Genomic DNA, 21,924 nt, shown 5'->3' with positions numbered 1-21,924 from the left:
TGAGATATGAAGATAAGGAAACACCACCTGGAACAGTAACACAAAATAATGGATGGAGAAAACAACTCGGCACCTGCACATCCCTCGGCCTCTCCTCTGTGGGCCAGGATTTCTAGCCAGATACCTCCTCCCATGGTCTACCACAGCCAGGGGCTTTCATGAGGCACAGCCTCCTGTCTCTGGGAAGGGAAGAACAGTACATCATGTGAGACCTAGACTGAGTATGGAGCATGGCCTAGAAAGGAGAATGGGAGTATGAGGAACTTCTATATGATTTCTCCATTAACATTTTTATGAAGTCTCTGTGCTGAGTTTTTCTTGGTTACTGACCTTTCACAGGAAACAAGTAGGGGAAAACAACCCCCATATCCAGTCAGCACAGAAGTGTGGCTCAGGATCTTGTTCCCATGCTGCCTCTCCCTCACAGCCTGTAAACCTTTGAAAGGCTATCTTGCTGTCCTACCTTGGTGAGATCCAACAAGTGATATGGGCTCAGAAGGTCATCGGGTGACTTGGATGAAATCCAGAGACCAGGTTCAAGGTGAAAGAGGAATTTAAACTGCGGTTGTGATAAGCTAGGAGACTAAACCAGTTTCAGGTAAGCAAAAGTCAAGAGACTGCAGAGGGGTCAAGAGGCTTTGCCCAAACACCCAACTGCTGTCTGGGGCTTGCCTCTAGAGGCTGGAGCAAGTGAGCCCCGTTTCCTATAGTTCATGGGATTGGTTGCCCTGATCTACCAAGCTCAGGGGAGTAGTAGATACACTGGAGGGTAAGGCTAGGATTCAGAGAGCTCAACAAATTGGAGGAGTGGGCCAAAAAAAAAAATCTCATGAGGTTCAATAAGGAGAAGGACAAAGTCCTGCCCTTAGGACAGAACCATCTCATGCACTGGTACAGGCTGGAGACCAACTGGCAAAGCAGCAGCTCTGCAGAAAAGGACTTGAGGGTTATAGTGGACAGTAACCTGAATATGGGCTAACAACTGTACCTTTGTTGCAAAGAAGGCTAACAGCATTCTGGGCTGCATTAATAGCATTGTCAGCAGATTGGTGAGGCCACACCTGGAGTTTTGGGCCCCCTGCTACAGAAAGAATGTGTCCAAATTGGAAAGAGTCCAGTGGAGAGCAACAAAAATGATTTGGGGGCTGGGGCACATGACTTCTGAAGAGAGGCTGACAGAACTGGGTTTATGTAGTCTAGAGGAGAGATGACTAAGGGAATTTGACAGTAGCCTTCAACTACCTGAAGGCTGGTTACAAAGAGGCTGGAACTAGACTGTTCTCAGTGGCGGCAGATGACAGAACAAGGAGCAATGGTCTCCAATTGCAGCAAGGGAAATTTAGGTTAGATATTAGGGAAAACATTCTCACTAGGAGGGTAGTGAAACACTGAAACAGGTTACCCAGAGGTGTGCTGGAATCGCCATCTATAAAAGGTTTTTTAGACCAAGCTCAACAAGCCTTGGATAGGATAATCTAGCTGGGGATGGTCCTGCTTTGAGCAGGGGGTTGGACTAAATGACCTCCTGACATCCTTTTCAGCCCTCATTTTCTATACTTCTACAGTTGTTCAATGAGGGACCCAGGGCCTTGATCCAAGCTCATTACAAGACCAGTGTCACTCCTGATCATGCTCATCAGTATCATTTCACTTTCTTCTGCTCCACTCTGTCTGTATCTACCCATTGCCTCTTGTTTTATGCAGAGCTTGTAAGCTCTTCAGGGGCAGAGACTTAACATTTATAAGTGCTACCAGAATAAGAAATGGCAAATAAATATATTGTACCATTGCAATGTGGAAACCTCCACCTTGACCCTGGCAAACCTCCTGTAAGTCCGCCCTCAGCCTACCTGATGACCAGATATGTGAAATATCCAAAGCATAACAAATCACATATTGTGGCGAAGAGATTAGGCCAGTCAAAAATCAATACAAATTTATAACAAAGGCATAAAGACATTTACCACAGTTAAAATATTGCCTGTTTAGAATCTGACAGGCTCATTTCTGGCCAGAACAAGCTCAAGAGATTAAGAACAAAACCTCTAACTGGATCACCTCATTGACATTCAGCAGTCGTGCAGAGTGGAAACTTTTTATGTAAATTGTAAACAGGTGTTAAAAGCACCTGAAAGAGGAAATGAGCAGCAAGTTGAGAAGCAAAAGTGAGAACAGATACAACACCCCCCCACAAACAAACCCACTTCACAGGTTGGGCTGGTTTAGACTGCATGAAAGAGGCTGAGTAGGCTGCTGAAGACGTGGACAGGTCTAAAGACACTTTTGCTCTGTAGCAGATCCAGAAGGCTGCTGTATGGCCCAGAAGAAAAACAAAAACCTGATGAAACTGTAATAGCAACTTAACTGTACTAGCTGCCTTTGCTGGAATTTGTTCAACCAGAAAATTTTGGGGGAAACAAAATTAAGGTCATAAAGAGTTAAAGTTTCAGCAGGAAGTGCGCTGTGGCCCTCAGCCCCACATGTTGCACACACTTCTCTTTCACACAGCAATCCCCGCAGAGCAAAGCAGAGGACACAGCCAGGCAGCGCTAGGGCCACGTGTACTGGCAGTTATTTCTTGTTGGTAGTGAAGTTATCAGGAAATCATGAGTCAGAGGTGAGAGTTTGAGTGTAACAATGGAGACCAGAGATGGGAGTCCATCCGGTGCAACTCCCAGCACTAACCCTACACCTCATTGTAAGCCATGTGTCAGTCATCCCGGAAATGCTGCACAGGCAACAACTTCGGCCTCCACCAGGAGGGCTAGGAGAAGAACCGCAACCCTCCAGCTTCAAGACAGGCTGATCTCCACCACAGGAGCCCCACAGAAGTGCTAACAGGTCCTTTATGCTTTCTGTGGGCTGGTAGCAGAGGGTGATGTCAACCTCACCTGCAGGGCCAGAGCAGCCTGCCCAGGGGCTTAGGGCAGGGCTGGGTTCTGGAGAAAGGGCTCTGGCGTTGAGACTGGGAGCTGGGTCTGCTCAAATGGAAGGAAGACACCAAGAGCTGCGAGCAAGCCGGGGCTCAGTTGCCTCCTGTCCCCATGTGCAAAAGAGGGAGAAAGATACAGGACCAGGAGCCAGTGCTGGGGGCTGCTCTGTATGCTTGGCACCTGCTTGGGCCTACCCATCACTGGGGTGTCTGAGCTGCAGCCCCCAAGTGCTGCCCGGAGGAGCCCAGTAGGGGCACTGAACTACCTGGCAGTGGCAGATGCCCATCCTGGCATCAAGCACTGGAACCCCTTCTGTCCTAGCCACAGAGTCCCTGCACCTGGCCCAGGGGCACCAGCTCAGGGCGCCCGAGCTGCCCCCCCTCCCCGGGGCTCCCCTCTCTGCCCGTGCGGGCTGGAGCCCAGCGCTGGCAGCTCCAGATCCCAGCAACAAAGTCCACGCTCCGGGTTTTGCCCCTGCCCGCCCGCAGGTCGCTGCCGATCCCCGCCCTGAAGTCCCGGCCCCGGATCTTGCCCCCGCGCGGTCTCAGGGGCCGCTGTCCGCAGCCGAGTCCGGATCTGGAGAATGCGGATCCACCCCGATCCCTTCTCCGAGGTCTCTCCCCGCTGCCCCCTGATGCGGGCAGCAGCGCCTGGCCGGCTAGGGCAGGGGCCCCGCAGCAGCCGCCTTTGTGCGCCAGCTCCGCCCCTTCCCGGGCCGTTTCCTCCCGAGCAGGCGGGGCGCGCATGTGCCCCAGCGTTTGTGCAAGCTCGCGAAGGGGCGGGGCCGCCGCCGACCCCGCCCACTCGGTTCCCGCGCTGCGGGGGGCGGGGCTGCCCTCAGCCCTTTATGGTCCCGCGCACGTGCTGGAGGGAGTGGCCGCGTGGTCCTCAGCACCCCACAGTGATCGGGGAACGGTGCCTCGGCCCCAGTGCGCAGCCCCACCAGCCTTGAGCTCCAGCCTCGCCCCCACAGGGCACGAGGGCCGGGCTGGGGCAGGCCTGGCCTCCGGTGCTACACGCGGTGCGGGGCCTCGGGCACGCGGTCAGGCAGCAAGGCCCTGCCGGGTGCTTGAGCCGGCCCACGTGGAAGGACGGGGCGCCACGAGCCTGGGGCAGCGGGGTCTGCCCGAGAGGGAGTCCACAGCCTGGCGGGCGCTGGACGCCGCAGGGGCACGAGCGGTGCCGCACAAGGCCCGGGCAAAGGCGACGCCAACAGGCCTGGGGGCGGGGCGGGCGGAGCTGAGGCCCCTGGGCCCAGGGGTCTTGTTTTGACCCCGGCGTTGGGCTGCGCGTCCGCGCGGGGACGTCAGAAACGGGCCAAGATGCTGCTGCGGAAGGAGAGACGGGGTCCGAGTGGGGAGAGGTTTGTGAAGCATCCGCATGAAGGTCTTTGTCTCGCCTGTTAAGTGGCTCGCCATCGCCCTCGGCTGCTTCTACCGCGCGCCTCCATGGCCTCCCTCTCCCAGGCGGCTCCGAGGGGCTGTGACAAACTCCCGGGAAGTCCGGATAAGAGCCCCCGTTCCCGGTGCTCTGCCTCTGCCCCCACCCCGGGCCGGAGACAGCGAGCTGGGCCCAGGGCAGCGGCCCGGCCTGGCCCGGCGCTGGCAGGGAGCCGGCCCTTCATCCAGGCCCCGTCGGCCGCGCACCTGCTCTTAGCGGCCCCGGCCCTCTCCCTTCTCCGTAGGCAGCTGTGCGGAGCGGATCGCCGCGCTTCTGCATCCCGCCGGCTCGGAGGCGCTGTGTCCGGGGGGCGGGTGGCAGGAAGTCTGGCGCCCACGTTACACGCGGGCAGCCGGGCCCGGGCCCGCGCAGGCGGGTTGCCCGGGGTGACACGGGGAGTCCGGGGCCGGCGGCCGCCTTCCTGAAGGCTCCTGCACCAGTGGCCGCCAGCCCGCACGAGGGCGAGCCGGGCTGGGGGTGTGAAGGCGGACGGGCTGGGCACGGCGCCGCGGAGAAATCGCCCTGTGGCGGGGCGCCGGGCCGGGCCGGCCTGTGGGCGCCGGGAGCCGGGGACAGCGGGTTTCACCTCGCCCTTTGCAGAGCGGCCCTGGAGCCCGGCGTGGCGGCGCAGGACGGCAGTGCGCGCTCACCTGCCGCGGGCGGGCCGCCTCTAGCGGCGGCTTGGGCACGGCCCGTGGCCCGGGGCTGCGCGCACCGCGGGGCGGAAACCCCTGTGCCGGGGCCTGCGCTGCCCGGGCCGGGCTCCCGTCCCAGCCCGTGGGGCCGGCTGCGGACTCGGGAGTTTCTCGCTCAGCTCCTCGGAGCCGCCTGTCGGTGGCAGGCGAAGAGCGGCGCGGCCCAGGCCGCAGGTTGCCCAGCCCCAGCGCCGGCCCCGTGGAGGGAGGCCCGGGTTGGCCGGGCCCCGCTCCTGTCCCGGCTCCGGCTCCGCACCCAGCTCCGGGCTTTCCCCGCGCCCGCACCCCGGCTCCCGCTCCGACTCCCGCTCCGGGTGCTCCCGCGCGCCGCGGAGGCCGGGCCGAGCCGAGCCGAGCCGGGACGCGGCCCCCTCCCCCCCGGACTCGGCGGCGGCTCCCCGGGCGGGCGGGATGGCGGCGGCCCCGGACCCGTAGGCGGCGGCGGGGGGAGCCGGGCGGTCCCATGGAGGAGACCTAGGGGAGCGGCCGGGACGCACCGGAGCCGGGTGAGCACGGCCGAGCCGGGCGGGACCCCCGCGGGGGTGGGGTGGGGGCCAGGGGCGGGGCCAGGCCGGGGGTTGCCCGCACATCCCGCGGCCCGGCCCCGGGCCCTGCGGGCGTGTCCGGGAGCGAGAGGCCGGGGCGCCCCGCGCGGCGCAGGGCAGGACCCGGGCAGTGGGTCCTGCGCGTGGGACTTGGTTGTACCCGCTCCGTCCTCGCCGCGCGGCCCCCGGGCCCGGACGGAGCAGCGGCGGCTCTGGCTGTAGCCGGGCCGGGTGCCCGCTGCCCCGGGGCGCCTGGCCCCGAGCTGGGCACTGGCCACCCCGGCAGGTAGTGCCCACAGGCGCGGTGGCTGCCTCGGCTGTGCGGGAGTGGAAGCGGGGCCAGAGCGGCTGTTGTGGAAGTGAAGCTGCTCTCACCCACCCACTGTACACAGTGAAGGTCACAGGTTCAAGTCTTGTCTGTGAGACTTGGCTCTGCTTCATCTCCCAGCAGGCCATTTTGTCCCAGTACCAGGCCGGCCCTTTCCACTGCAGGAGATGTTATGCACAGGCTCTTTTTTTTTTTTTTTTTTTTTAACAAAAGAAAACAACTCTGAGGGGCGATGAAGATCTCAGTCACATTTTCCTCTCAAAATAAGGATGCTAGTCGCAAGGTTTAAGCTGAATCTCCGGTTCCAGCACTGCCGGCCTCCTTGTAGCTTGGCCTGCAGTGGGAACTTGCACGGCCAGGCACGAGGTTGTGCCCCGGTTGCCAGCTCTTTGTTGGCAGCAGAGAACCGTGCACATGGTGGTGGGGGGAGACAAAAATCAAGCGACCTCATTTCTTAATCATCTTTCATCCGGCAGAACTTGAAAGAAAAGCTGGGGAAGGGCGGCATTTTGGTAGAAACTGTCTTGTCCTTCTCTGCCTCCACAAGCACACATTTGGCTCCCAAAATCTCTCTGGGAAGTGAGCCATCTACCCTCCTAGAATACAGCTACCTCTGGGGTAGACAGCGATAAATGTTCAGCATTGTACAGCAGTGCTTCCCAGCTGTTCAGGACAGGAGTGCCGTACCAGTTAAAACCACCAGAGGAAATTAGCAAGCAGGCTGTAATTACCCAAAGTGGAGTTTAGGCAGGACATTTGGGACTGTCCCTAGCTGGATGCTTTCAGGTTTTTGGTAGGGTGAGGAGTTTTGCACTCCCTCTGTGTGACTCTTTTTGGGTTGTGTGCGTGCACACAAACAACTCTCTCTCTTGTGTGCCTGCTCTGTCCTGGTGCTCTGCTCTTTGTAGGTTCACTTATACAATAATGCTGCTCTTAGCAGAAAGCCTCTTGGCAGGAGGCCTGTGCTGCTGTGCAGATTAATGTCCCAGACAAGGGCAGCGGAAGATGTTGTGAATATGGATAGTGAGCAGAAAGGAATGTGTCTTCGCTACTGCAGTGCTAGGAGAGCAGGGCCCCAACACCTCTGCTCAGCCTCAACTGGAGGTGCCCCATTTGCAAGGCACGTGTTTGTTTATGCCCTCTGGCATGGCAGACACAACTTTCTAATGCGGCGGTCTTTTTCATTTTCTTTGAAATCATGAGTTCACCTTAAAATACTTCTATCAAGGAAAAAGTTGGTATTGAAGTCTAGATGCCTGTTGGAGGGACTTCTCCTGCCAAGCCGCTATATTAAGGCCACCAAATAGGTCATAGGCTTTTTTTGCCCGTGCAGATAGGAGGCAGGCAGGATCTGATTTATTCCCTGCCCATGCACCTCCAGTTGCTGAACAAAGCATTTGGGATGGGTGGGGAGGGATAGTGGCATATTTGTCCAACCGATAAACCTGAAACTTTAATAAGCCTCCAATGAAATTGGGTCAGATTAAATTTGTCCTGCCTTGTCCCTTAGACTGTGCTTGTGGTATTCATTTCAGTCTCTCGGATTCCCACGTGCCTCTCGGATTCCACATGTGCTGCAGTGCCACTTTCCCTTAAAACAAAGCCCAATCCCTTTTTTTAATGCAGCACTTCCTCATGAGCTCCCCTGGGCTGACATGGAGCTCATACTTTGGATCCCCTGGTGCTGTGCGAGACAGGCTTGAGAGTTGTGTGTGGCATTCTGTTGCCAGGATCAGAGAAAAGCTGTTTGGGAGAAGGGGTGTCTAAGACGATAGCTGCGTGCTTGGGGTTTGATTGATGGAGGTGCAGTACAGCTGGCATGCCTTCGATACACGCTGCCCTGGAGGGATTTTGTGTTTGCCAGGGCACTAGACAGAGCTGAGCTGCTCTTGTGGCTTTTGACCTTGTACTTGGGCAGCTTTGAAGCAGGACTTGTGTGTGTTCTTTAGGGCAGGAACTGTATCTCTGTGTGTGTTTGCACAGTGCCCAGCACATGGAGGCTCTGATCCTGGCTCGTGCTCCTGGGCACTGATGTCAGAGCAGTATTCCATCCAGCACAGTGCATTTCTTTGTCTCCTCGATACCGAGCACTATGTAAATACGATAGTCTTTATAGGTCTAGGTGCTCTGCTTCTGGGATGTGTTGCACAGAGCATGTGCACAGATACTTCCTTTAAGGTGGTTTACACTTCTCTTGCTGGGGCTTGGATACCTGGCATTAAAAGCAGCCTGCCCAGAGAGGCCGTGGGCACACGCTCATACTGCATGGATCACGTGCCTGCTCAGCCCTCAGAACAAAGGGAGGTGAGGCCAGAGTTAAACCTTGCCAGAGGCTGTGATGGTTTAACTCTGCTCAGTTTGACTTGCGGCATAATGAAATCCATGCTGGAGCACAGGCTTTGGCTGAGCTGAGACATGGTGCGGGAGGCCTGGCTCTGAGCAAGGTGGATGGTTGCATAAGGTGGAGAAGTTCAGCTGAAATCTGTACCCAGGGAGAGGTGGCTTCTTTGTGCATCTGTGGTCCCCCCTCTGTTTAGCATCTCCTCTGTAAGTTTCTAGCCTGATGTGGAAATCCCCAGTTCAGGGGGAGATTTCCAGCATCTCTTTGAGGTTTCCTTGACAGATACAGACATCTGTCTTTTTCTGACCTTTAGACTACTTCCCAAGCCCCTCTGCTTCAGCAGTGAGCTGCACAAAAGCATTCCTCCCAAGAAACCCAAGTTCCCATCTGCATTCACGTGTCATTCCCTGATGCAGTTTGCAAAGAGAAATGCATTGTCAAGAGGAACGCGTGTGGCAGCTGTTTACGACAAGCGTTGCTGACATGTTTTCAGGGCTTGTTATGACCTTTGCTAAAGTGCTGCTTTGACAGAAGCGGCAGTCTTGCTGAATTCTCCAGGAGTGCCTGGTCTGGCAGGGTCTGGTTGCATTTCACAGATGAAATGAAACGGGTCCTATGGAGACCTGGTCTAGTTCAGAAATGCAGCCTAGTTAGATGCTCTTAACACTTTGGTACAAGGTGAGGAGGTGGGTCAGGCTTTGAACAGTGCTGCAGCCAGTGTTGAAAGGCTGGATGGAAGTGCAGAGGGGATTTGAATCATGGGGAGGAGGCCAGTCTAGGCACTAGGAGTAGTCTGGGAGAAGGCATGAAGATTAACAGAAGTATAATGGGGCAGTTGGATTGGATCAGGGATGGTCAAAATACGGCCCTAAAGCTGGATCCAGCCCACCAAGGGATTTTGTCTGGCGCATGGTGGGTCCTTTGGTCCCAACCAGCTCAGGTGCAGGGGGCAGCCTGAGCCGTGACGCATGTGGCTGGTCCCACTGCCCCAGGTGCACAGCAGTGCGGGGGAGACACGGCTGCCGGACTTGCTTCCCAGCAGCCCCAGTGTCGGCTCCTTCTGGCTGTCACCACTGGACTCAGCCCTGGTGCTCGGGCACCCCAGTGAGTCAGCCCTGCACCCACTGGTGGGGGTGAGACCTGTGCTGGCAGGATGCATGGTAGGGAAGATGGGATGGGGCTGTGGGTGGGCAGGGAGGAGTGTTTGGGAGTGGGATAGGTGGGTGAGGGCAGGATTGCAGGGCAGTTTTGAGGCTGGGGCCAGGGTAGAGCTGCAATGCGCTCCCTGCATGCCCCGGGGACGGGTGCCAGTTCTGCGGGCAGGGGCAATCAGGGAGCAGATTGCTTGAGCTGTTGCCTGATCCTGGGGACTCCATGGAGACTGGCTGGGACTTGTGCAGGCAGGGCCTGTGGCCAGGCAGATGGGATGGGGCCACTTAGAGAGTTTTGGTGAACTGTTGTGGGGGTGGAGGTGGGAGGGTGCTGTGGTGCTGACCTGGCCCGTGACAACTCGCCAAAACTCCCTATGTGGCCCATGGGGTCAAATAATTGCCTACCCTGGGTTAGATGGTACTCAAGCACCTGCCCAGCTGGGCCTGTAGACCTGGGAGCAGCTTCTTTCTCTCTGTGGCCTTAGGTTGATTACTGAGCAGGTGACTTTGCCCTCTGCCCGGGAAGCGTGAGACTTGCTCTCTGTTTTATGTGCACTCTGCTTGCATTTCTCCTGAGAGGAGGGGATTTTTTGAGGGAAACAATCATTCCACCCTCTTGCCTCTCTCCACTCCCAGGGCTTCTTCAGAGAAGGAAGTGCTGCTGCCTAGTTTGAGGGCGGTGTTTGCTCTGGCCGGCACTGCCTGCCAGCAGCTTTACTCAGAGCATGCCAAGGGTGAGCTGAGGGCATGAGTGGAGGGAAGAGAATCCTGGTGGGCTTGGCAGGCTGTTGACTGATAATTATGGTGGCCAGTATGCCAAACAAGAAGGCTTCAGAGGTTTTTGTGGGGGGTCATTTTGACTCTTCTTGACCTTGAGGATCTGGGACAAGTGTGCAGAGTCACTTCAGCCTGTTTTCAGATCCGAGCCTTATCAGTTCTAATACTTGGGCCTTGATCAGGACTGGGGCAAGGTGCTGAAGGAATGCAAGACTGGGCCTTGCCCTAGTAACCCTCCAGTCAAAAACCTTGTTTTCAGCTGCTTACACCAGTCACTTGATTTTTTTGAAGGAAAATGTATCCCAGTCCCGTGCTTTGGTGAAACTGGAATGAGCCAACCTGAATGGAACTAAGGCAGGTTGTTTTACTGGAGGTGGAGGGGCCTGCATTTCAAAACCAAGCCCATAGCACTTGCCATTGAATTTTTAAAATAAGGGGTAGTCCACACATAATCCTTTAATGACCTGCTGCTCTCCCTTTGATCAGTGTTTATCTAGCCCAGCCCTGCTATAAATGTGTTAAACTGTTAAACAGCACTGGAAGGAAGAAAAATGGGATTAGTTCCATTTTGCAGATGGGGAAACTGAACTTCAGAGTGACTTGCTGCAAAGATTGTTCATAAGAAGCATCCTGTTTCCTGTTCTTAAGTCATTCTCTCCAGATCGTCCTTGAAATGATCAGCTGCCTGGTTTTTCCAATAGATTTATGCACATTTATTTTAAAACTGTTAGATACTGTTTGGGTCCTAGAACAGTTCTCAAACTTTAGACTCTAAACACCCCTCCATAACTTTTTTGATTTTATCAGCCTGTTTCAAAAACAAATTTCACTCATTTTTTGGCTAGAGAAAAAAAAATCTTCTGTAGTAAAGAACTCGGAAACACCAAAGCAGGTCAGAATGATTTTTACACTATGGGTTCCTATTTGAAATCTCTGGGTTTATCTTGTGTATCATGTGTAGATGTTTGCACGCCTAACAATGTTTATATTGTGTAACACCCTTAAAAGGACCTCCTGGCACTCCAGAGTGCTGTGGCACCCTGGTTGAGAATTGCTGATCTTGAGGGACATATATTTTGCTCCAATTAAAACACAAGCAAAACTAAGGTGTAGAAAAGCAATATTAACTTGGCCATGTATTTGTACAGTGTATTCTGTACTTGTCTGAATCTAACAATTGGATATTGTATTTGTGGGTGTGGGAAGGTTGGTTTCTTTTGAGGATCTTTGCTTTTTGTGTTTACATTGCAAACTGTCTTTGCATTTTCTTTCCTTCTTTTATTAGATTAAAAAAAGTGTCAGAAAGGGAAGGATAAATGAGCACTCTGTCATACCTTCACTGTCTACCCTTACCCTACAGCACAACAGACGTGTGGAATGTTTTTGCAGCATCTCAGATTTTTAAGTACAAGCATGGATCCAGATTAGCTTTATCTGGGCCTAGACAACTGCTTTTAGGGAGCTGAAAATCTCAATGCATTTAGGTGGTGTTTATCTGCATAGAACTTCATAACTTTATTTTTTTTTTGCCTTTGAAGGGACATAATGACTTGCATCTTACATTATTATTATCATAATATTGGAGTGCTTTTCACGTGTTTGGGTTCACCCTTTTCTTTCTGTCTTTCTCTCTTTAGAAAGAGAGACCTTTTCCTCTTTGAATAAAACAAATGCCTGGAAGATTTTATTCAGAATTGTCCCAATATGATATTTCTACCATGAGGCCAAGAATGGGTCTTCTGTAGTCTAAAAGAATAAATGTTTTGTAAATTTTCAAATGAATGAAACTGGGGTGTTTGAGTGGTCTCGCAGACTTACCTACTTTTAGCTACACTGAATAACGCCTCAGTAGAACCTTTTTGATCCATGCAAAACTGGTGGCGTCTCCCCAAAGGCTTTGTGGCAGATGCTGTAGTGAGGTTTCTTGTTATTAAGATTTCATTATTTCTGTGCAAAACCTCCTCCTGAACCTTTCCTAGCATTTGAAGTATTGCCATAAGTAATTAAAACTGAATTCCAGCTCATGAAATAAATGAGCAAAAGTACACTTTGATGCATGATCCTAGCGGGTTTTTTATTGTATTCCTTTATGCACTTGCTAATTTACAAAGTTCTGTAATTCGCAATGGGTCATTAGTGTGAATTAGCAAGGCTGTGATGTCTATCAGGGCTTTTCAAATGTGCCTTATTAATCTGCAAGATACACCTATTTATTATCCCTCCCTAAAAATGCCTGAAAGGGAGGAGGGTTACGCTTCAGCCCTCTGGTGCTTGGATATGTCCCTGCTTGCCTGTCCCTTGCGCCTTGTTCTTTATCTTGCAGCCCCATTCTCCCAAACTGCTCCCAGGCTGATGCTTGACAGCAAGAGAGATCATGACTGTAGGTGATGCACATTCTGCTGCTGCAAATGGAGCCCTTGCTAGCTCCAGCCAAGGTTCCCTAATTGGTTATTGAGCAAGGGGAATTAAGGGCATTAAGAGATGAGGTGACAGCTCCTTCATTTTTGGAATCGGAGAGGTTTCATCTACTAGATGCTGCCCATTTGTGCTGTCACCTAGGGAGGGCTAGAATGTGGCCTGCCTACCAGATTCAGCGGCTGGGAGAGGCTGGGAACGAGAGAAACACGGACAGTCTCTGGTGACCTTCCTGGAGGGGGCAGGCCATCGGGTCACTGCAGAGGTCACCCCCGGGGCAGTCTGAGGCTCTTCACACTGCAGCTGTCTGCGCTGGGCCTGCTCTGTGCTCTCAGGCTCTCACCTTGGAATCAAAAGGGAATGAATGGCAGCACTTTCCTGGTCACGTGGCTCATTTTGCTCTGTCCGGTTATTTTCTCTGAGTTTGCAGGTGAGATTCATAAGCTGGAAATCAAACAATAAGCTATGGTAATGGCTCTCTGCCTGCTGGTTAGTGAGTGTTGGCTCTTGGTTGCCTTAGCACTGGAGCTGGCAACCAGAGCTGACAAGGCTTTTTATTCATGGTAATCTTGCCATGTGCCTTTAGAATCCTGTAAATGTAAAAGGTAAAGAGCTTGGTTTGGTCACACCCAGTCCACCCCCTCCCTGCTCCGAATACCAGCCAAGGCGAGGTTGAGCCCTAAATTACATGCATGTGTTTGCAGCCATCTTATGGGCATTAGATGAACAGGAAAAAAAATTGGGAGCTATTTCTCCCTGCACAACCTCCACTTCAGCACTGTCATTTATGCCCATCAGCTGCCTGTGACCTTTGTTATCTCTTTGGAGGCCTTGTGTTTCCCATCATCTCTTGGGAGATTGTGGAGAACCCTTTTGATCACCTTTTTCATGTTCCCTTGTTTCATTTGCCCATGCCTCTTTCAAAGCCAATTCCTCTTGAGCAGAAATCTTGCAGGCTTTCAGCCTGCACATGGCTGATTCTGCACCTTTTAAATTAGTTCTTTCTTATTTACTTTCTCTCTGGCTTGGTCTCTCTGATATGGCTGGCATCGGTTTAAATTAATCTGATGCAGGCCCCTAATACAGATGCCTTTAAAACAGTTTAAGCCTGTCTTAAATCAGTTTACTTCTGTAATTTAAGCAAAGCTTTAACCTAGTTAAGTGCATCCATATTTGATTTTGCATTGATGTAATGAGACCAGTTTTTAAATCAGTTCAGTTGCACCAGGTGTAACTGGTACGAGAGAGAATCTGTCAGAGGCAAAATCTCTTTATGGGCGAAAGTCAAAATCTGTCCCATATAACCCCATCACTAACTTCACTGATACTCAGTACCAGGAGAGTGAGTTTTCTCTGGCTTGCCTTGTTTTTTGATCTTTACGCCAGGTCTGTACATTTGTCCTAAAAAGCAAGTGCCTCTGCTGATACTAAGTGAGCAGGCTTTTGAGACAGAGTGGCATATTGTTTGAACCCTGTCTCCTCTTGTGCATCTCGCTGAGGCTGGCAGTTGGCAATGTGGGTTTTGGCTTCTCTAGCACAGCTGGTTTCAAGTGAATGCTGCCCAGTTTGTATTCATGCAGTTGCCTTTTTGCCTTCACAGCTGGTTACATCTGCACTTACCACGCTGCTTCACCGTGCTTCATGTTGGCACATAATGGGGAAAAACCATCCCATTGCACTGCAGCAGAGGATGGATTGTGTGGAGGGCAGGCAGGCATAGTTACAGGCTGCTAGTTTGTTGTGCATGTGTCAGGATAGATTATTCGGAGGGTGGGCACAAAGCGGCATGTGGGCAATGCAGGATCAGCCAGGTTGGGTTCATAGGATGGGCATAGAAAAGAGTGCTGGTCTTCATTGAAGCTTGCTGTTTCAGCTGGGCTGCTATATATCTGGCCAGGCTACTGGCATGAACTGCCCTGGCAGCTAACAGGCTGTTGACCCTTACTATGTGGCTCAATAGTTAAAGAGAAAACTTTGCTAAAAGGTCATAGCATAGATTGAGGAGTGTTTGTGATGCTGTCGCTGTGATGGTCCAGGAAATATGTGATAGTGTCAGGCCATGGCCTCAAACCCAGGGCCTCAGCCTGGCCTGCCACCCTACAGCTGACCACTGACAAGCTGGCCATTTGGGATCAACTGACCCTCCGCTACCCCCATAAAAGCTCCTGAGCAGAAACTGGAAGTGTCTGGGCAACAGGGCTCAATCTGGTTCCAGGCTTGCTCTTTGCCTGATCTTCCAGCTTCCTGACTTGGCTTGTTCCTAGACCCTGCTCTCGGACTGACCTTCAGCTTGTTCCTGAAACCTGCTCACTTCTCCCAACCCTGGTCAGCTTCTTGGTTCCCTGAGTGGCTGCCTACACCCTGGTGTGAGGTGGAGGCTAGGGTTGTTTTGGGTAATATCTTCTTTTTTGACCAAATGCATGACTGGGATAGATTTAGAAAAGCTTTTGGGTACCACAGTACCCTTCCTTGAGACCTGAGGAAGAGTACTGTGGTACCCAAAAGCTTGTCTAAATCTATCCCAACCATGCATTTGGTCCAATAAAAGATACCACACTCAACTTTTGCCCTTATAATGGATTAGGTCTTTGGTCTAAGAACCTAACTTTTCAGGATAGAAGATAGCTTGGGCGTTTTAAGTGGTTCTTGACCTGTGTTTATTGGGTTTTTTGCTTGATGTAAGTTCTGAAATCTGGAGCCCAGTGCTCTATGTTAACTAGTATGGGGCTGCTGTTAAAATGCCTTACAGTAATAAAATGTAGCAAATCTTAGACACATGGCAAGCAACTTGGACTAGTATAAGATCATGTATAAGGTCATGCCCTGCTGGAGGCCACATGGTCTGGAGCAGGATTTCTTAACCTGTGATTTGTGGGCAACTTGAAACACTAATACCTACTGATCTATCTCATAGACAGCCTCTCAGTGGCTTGCTTGCCTGTAGGTAAGATGGCACTAGGTTTATAGCAATGTTGTTTGCCTGGGATGTTTGTATGTGCCAGGGAAATGGGTCACATCACAATAGATCTGGACCAGTTGTCTCACCATAGCAACTCCAAACTAGTCCACTGGGCAGCTTCAGTAGAGGTGACTGGTGTCACTGCAGTGTCCAGCAGGAGGTTCCCCAAGTCCCAAGCCACATGCAGTTTATGTGAAGTGATGGGTTGCTCATCTCATTTATTTCCAGGAGTGGTTTTGACTTTGGTCATTAAAGGCCAAGGAGCTGAGGTTAGTAACTGGTTGCTAGGGAAGGATTAAATGGCTATTTGGGAGGCATGATGATCTGGGCTAGGCATGACCCAGGAGTCTGGAGACCCATATTCTGGTTCTGACACTGGTTTGCGGTGTGATTGGAGAAGTCACTTAACTTCTCTGGGTGGGTTCCTAGCTATAAAACTGTGATGGTCCTTTTTGACCTTATACTGGGAGGGAGCTGTTAGGATTGTGGGTGTGGTAGACTGGACTGATGGCTTGGGAGATGCCTTTCAGGCCTCTGGTCCCATGACTGTGTTGCTAAATTGCCATCACCAGTGCTTGAAGGAGCAGTGAGCAGGTGTGAACATGTTAGTTTTTTCTCATTTGCCTACCATCCTCTGCCCAGGAGGCAGGTGAGAGTTGAGGGTGCTCTATGGATAAAATGTGCATACTAAGCAATGATATCTGATGCTTGTCTTATTGAAATATCTGCCATGAAATTGGTTTAATCTAAGCAGCACAAATAAGGATGACTCCTCCTTAGTTGCATAAGTATTGGCCTAAATTTTGTCTGAGAATGAGTCTAGCTAGTGCCAAGTAGTTAAATGATGTTTAACTAGGTGTTAATTAGACATGAGATACAGAACTCTGATCTTCCATACAAATTGCCCCAGGAAGTTGAAGAGGTGTATGTTATTGAGTTTTTGGGGAAAGCTTTGGTCAGAAATTACAGGGCTTGAATGACATCAAAGGCAAAATGATTATGGGTCTAATGAATTATGAACTCCAGTGGCAACTTTTTTTTAAAGAGAAACTCTATGCCAAGAATTCAGGTTAATAACTGCGTGAAGTGCAAGGGTTAAAAGAAAAGTGCCATGTTTTGCTCTTTCATAACATTAAAGCCTGCAACTTTTTATTCTTGTGTATGGGTGCATGGGCCTTTTCCTTCCTCTTTGCCTCAGAAATATCAGGAATGTCATGACTGGATTTCTTGGGAGTGGCTGGAGGATTTGGGTGGTGCTAAGGGGTTGAGTACTGTGAACTTTTGGACCTCGCTCTTAAGATCGAACCTTCTGATCCCTTCAGGAAACTTTCTCCCAAAAGTCCATTTGGCATCAGAATTAAATAGGTGTTAACAAAAACAAGCCCAGTGTTTCAAATAGTCTGGCTAAGCTTTTTGTGTAGACCTGAAGTCAGGCCAGGTCTGAAGGCTGCATGTACTGTCCTGCTGTATTTGGTGTTTTATAGGACTTTCCTGTCTGTGGCATTGTAATTGAACAGAGTTGTAAGGAAAGGCCATATTTCAAGGATCTGAGCACAAGGAGGTGGATTCAAGGTTGAGTTTTCAGCCTTAACTCTGCATTTTCTGACTTCTGATGTCAGATTCATATTACAGTGGGGGGGGAGGGGTGTGTGTGCGTGAATGCTAGCTGAATCCAGGTAGAAGCTGTACCTCAACTCCTCAGAACATGATCCAGAAATGGCCATGACTCCCTCTGCAAGTCAGCCCGGTGAGCTAAGAGGAGAACTGCCAGTTTCTCTCTCACTCTCCATCCTCATCTCCAGTTGCTTCCAGTTACCTGCTTCTCCTTGTCAAAGGGATATTTATAAGCAGGAGCAGAAGGGGCATAGGATGCTGTTTTCTGTGTCTCAGTTTTGCCTTTCATTCTAAGATATCAACGTTTTACAAAGAACGGTTCATAGACCAAACGCTGCCCTGGAATAGACTCCTCTCTCCAATAAAAGTGCACCTAGGGCAGTGGTTCCTTAACCTTTTTACACTCGAGGCACTCATTGATAAAGCTCCCCTCAATAGACTGGAGACATCTCTGGGAAGATGCTAACTCCTAGTTTTCACTTGTTTTTTGACTACAGAAAAATAACAGAGCAATTCTTTTATTGCAAAGACTTTAGAAAGGCCACACCAGGGCAGAATATTTTTAAAACTACAGATTCCTGTTTGAACTCTCTGAGTGGATCTTGTAAATCATATTTGCACATCTCTAACGTGTGGCATCCTGCGGCATTTTTTAAGTGATCTTGAAGCACCCAGTTGAGAATCACTGGTCTAGGGAAACTCTGTGTCCCAGCATACACTCTTCTCCCGTTAGCCAAAAACTTTGGCTGCACTGCATGCTGGGTCCTGTAGTCTTTGTGGGGCACACTTCCATGTTAAAAGAGAGAGAGAGCGAGAGAGAGAGGTGGCTCCATTTTATTCATATTTGGGTGCAGCCCATGTGCTATTGCTAGGCTGCCAGTGTGGCCCTTGCTCAGGTTCACTCCAGCGGCCCCTGGTTGGAAGGTAGCACAGGGAAGATGGGCGCACGCCAGTCCTCCCATTCACCCCTTGGTTCATTCCGGATTGAGCAGCTTGTTTTGAAGTCCCGCACATCAGTGTGTTTTGCAACATCTTGGACTCCCACTGTGCAGATGGGCTCCAGGAAACCTTCCCTGTGGAGTGAGGGCTGCTCCAAAGGGGTGTCATGGTCAGAACCCCTTTGTCTGCTCCAGCCTGGCTGATGCACAGAGTGGAGCGAAACCCTCCTCCCCTGCGTGATTTCTTGAGCTAAAAGCAGCGAGTGAGTGAGGAAGCTCCTTTGTGCAGCTTTTGCCGTCTCCTCTTGTGCGTGCCAGCTGGCTCGCGTTCAGCATTGCTTTTTTTTTTTCCATCACTAGAGAGAGGGGGCGGGGAGAAAGGAACATCTTAAACAGAAAGCAACCAGAAAGACACGGGAGTTACTTTAAGAAAATTCAACCCAAACAAGCCAGGCTGGGGGGGATTACAGATGTAGCGCTTGGAGTGGAGCAGGGAGCTAGTGTCTGGAAAGGGAGGCACGTTCTCTCCCCCTGCTCCCCGCCGCCCCCCTCACAATTTCTTTTAGTCGTAAAAGGAAACAAAAAAGGATCTTGTATTGAGGCAGCGGATGGGGAAAGCTGTCGGCTGGCTGCCAGCAATACATGGCAAGAGAGAGGGCCCCGCAGCACCGTGTCCTCTCACATTCCTGTGTGGGCGCGTTTGGCAGGGTGCACACTAGTACTGCCAGATGGGATAACTGGTATGTGCTGGGCAAGGCTGCAGGGACCAATTTCGGGACTTGGCAAAGGCAGCCATGCCCCTGATCTTGCCTCTCTGCTTCCACCGCTGGCCAGTGCTGCATTTGCCTCTTGCTCTGCTTGTCTTTCTGGGGTGGGGGGATGCCTTGAGGCATTTGCTGCCATGGCTGGACTCAGAAAGGGCAAGCAGCCCTTTGAAATCCTCCTCTGCTTTGCTGTGTTGGAGAGTGGCAGCTGCCTGGCCAGAGAAAACGCCTTGTGCAGGAGATTTTCCGTCGTCTTTGCTGTTCCTCGTTGTGGGCATTCCTGAAAGTTAATCAGGGTGAAAATTGCAGTCAGTCATGTCTGGAAGCCACCAGAGGCTAATCCCGGAGCGTCACAGACTCGAGCACATGGGTACGAGGCAGTCTTTTTATGTGTGGGCTGGCTGCTTTGCTGCCAGCAGAATGGCTTGCTCCTGGTTTTTGTCGCCCTAGGGTGTTCAGTCAGTCCCTGTTTAGCTTTTTCCGCCTCTTGTTTGATGGTGGGAAGTTAGAAGCAATGCAGATCTGTGGCTTCACAGAGGAGTCGCCTGCATGTGATTTTACACAAAGAGCTCCAGCTCGCATGGTTTCCCAGCTCTGCTTGGTGCTGGTTTGAAGCACTCCCTCGCCCTATTTGAATAGCTTTCTCGAGTTGTGTTTTTGCCAGCGGCTGCTAGCTCAGAAAGTGAACTTTCAGGTTTGCCTCTAATGCGTTGGCTCCCTCCCAGCGCCTAGCTGGGGATTGTAGAGGTCCCAGCACCTAATGGAGCTGAATTATTCATGTCTGGCACTGTGTGTGCAGCATTCCCAAGTGGAGAGCTGTCTCCTGGTAGGATCTTTGCTCCAGGACTGCTGTTAAAATGCTTTGTTGGCAGGTCTCCAGCCCAACAAGTGAGCACATGCTTTTCATGTTGTGTAGGGATCAATCTCTCAATGGCCGGGGCTGAGGGGAAGGATGAATTGTGGCTGCTTAAATCTGTTTGTGCGATTCCATGAATCACCCGAGTCCTCTAGTTCTCGGCTGGGAGAATGCAGGGCATGCAGCGGGCACCCAACGAGGGCAGCTGGTCAGGATGGTGGAGGACTGCACAAGAGCTGTGTAAAATGGATCAGGCTGTGGTGTCCATCTTCCTCAGTAGGGAGGTGGGGCCTATGGTGATTACAGGCCCAGCATGCACTGCTCTGCTCCAAAATGGGGGCAGCACTGCATGCTGGAACCTGTAGTCTCCACAGGCTGCACCTCCTGTGGGGTGGGGGGGAGCTAGATCCCCTAGCTGCATGTGGGGGAATTGTTCACCTAGTCAGGACGACGTGGGAAGTCCCTTGACGTTTTTTGCGTTGACTTGGCTGCCCTAGTTTTCTCTTCCCTCCCCAGCTGGTGCTAAGCCCTGCCTTTGGTTACAGAAGAGCACCCTGTGTCTGCACCTCTGGGCTTGCCTGGGTGAAGTTGAGGGCATGGTGCATGTATCACTCCTTGCAGCGATACGTTACTTAATGAAGAAGGCATTTTAGTTGGGTGCCCAAATCACTTCCTGTTTCCCACTCACTGCAGCTTACTGGCTCTTGCAGATAAGAGAACAGAAAAATTAAATGTGACCTCTAGGTTTCTGCCCACTGTGGACCTGCCTGACTTCTTGGCGCTTTGGGGGCTTCCGGACATTCTGCAGTGTGCACGTGCGCCCATGCGCCCTCCTGCTCTTTGCCAAAGCTGTGTTAGCCTGGTTGGGCTGTGAGGCCACATCAGTAAAGTGGTAGCACTGAGTTGAAGAGGGACAAGAGGCACTTAGCCTATGGCAAATGTCTTGTAGGTGTGTTGGGGCCTGGAGGATACAAAGTAGGCTGAAAACAGGTGCTTGGAGGTGGTGACTGGGGCTGAGCACCAATGTTGAGGTGGAGTCAGTGGCTTGAGTTTCACCACACCGATGACTCACAGTGAAAGACAATGAGCACAGGAGTGTGTGATGGGATCTGGGATCTTGGGAATCACTCCTCTGAGATGGAAATGGCCTTTGGGTCGGCATCCTTTTTCTTGTTATTGCTCTCCAACACCTTGGCTGCTGGCTGGTTGGGAAGACTGCTCTGCATGAGGTCTCTCTAATGACAGCAATGCCCTACTTTCTTTCTTGCCTGGCCCCCTTGCCTGGAATGCACTTGGCATTACAGTGCTTTCCCTCCCCTGCCCTGGAGCATTCCTTGCTACAGAGCCCATTCTTGCCTGTCTGGTCTGCGATTATCTCTGACCTCCTTGTCTGTGTTTGCAGGGCCCTGTCTCCTCTGGCTTCTCTTTTCCAGGATGAGCTTGCTCTACTTGTACTCTTGAAACCTGTGTTTGATCCTGTGCCTCTTCTCTCTGGGGACCTGGTGCATCTGCAGGACCTGTTTTCCTTCTAGGGGGCTAGGGCTTTGGTAATTGCATAGAGATGCTAGGTTTGTTTGCTTGGGCTAGGCCAGAGCCCTACTCTTTAGCTCATGTTTTTAAAAATGGCAGCACATATGAGAGAGTATTGGAGAGAGCAAAGAGGTGAAACCTCCTCCATCTCAGTGCTTTGGTGCAGAGCAAATCAGAAGCAGGCTACTAGACTATCCAGCACAGTCAGTGTTGGCCCTGTTGTGGTATAGACTCCAGGTTGCTCCTGGTTATGGTGCCTTGCACTCAGGGCAGCATGTGGCTTTGCTTGATGGATTTAGCAGTCTTAATGGGCTACACTGGTATGTCAAAAGGAGATGATGGTGGCTACTGTGATCCATTGAATCCAAGTGAGGTGTAGTCCCATGAACTCCTGACTTGGGTTCAATGGATCACAGTAGCCACCATCATCTCCTTTTGTGCCGTTGACAGGGCACCCTGTGGTTGTCCTAATGTTGAAGCAAGGTTGGGCCTGGGATGTGTTGCCAGGAATGCCCCAGAACTGGCATTACCTGACAAATCCTTCTTCCCCTTCTGTACGTCGGAGGGAAGAAGGCCTTTGGGCCAAAGCAGAATCAGTTATCTCTGAAATGCCATGAATAGATACTGTGCGCCTTGTC

General features: G+C 51.8%; 1 protein-coding gene across 3 annotated transcripts in view; it reads left to right on the top strand.

The window, feature by feature from the left end:
• Positions 1–5,042: 5,042 nt before the first annotated feature.
• The window catches only part of ZNF609 (zinc finger protein 609), a 120,855-nt gene continuing 103,973 nt past the window's right edge, over positions 5,043–21,924 (top strand). The window contains exon 1 of one of the 3 annotated variants that reach the window (XM_059714858.1): positions 5,043–5,574. The gene's annotated coding sequence lies outside the window, so the exon portion shown is untranslated. The remainder of the gene's footprint in view (positions 5,575–21,924) is intronic. The other 2 variants (XM_059714857.1, XM_059714856.1) reach the window with 2 other exon arrangements.

Source organism: Alligator mississippiensis, chromosome 11 (genome assembly GCF_030867095.1).
Source record: "Alligator mississippiensis isolate rAllMis1 chromosome 11, rAllMis1, whole genome shotgun sequence".
Taxonomy (NCBI): Eukaryota; Metazoa; Chordata; order Crocodylia; family Alligatoridae; genus Alligator; species Alligator mississippiensis.
This window is presented reverse-complemented; position numbering and strand designations above follow the sequence as displayed.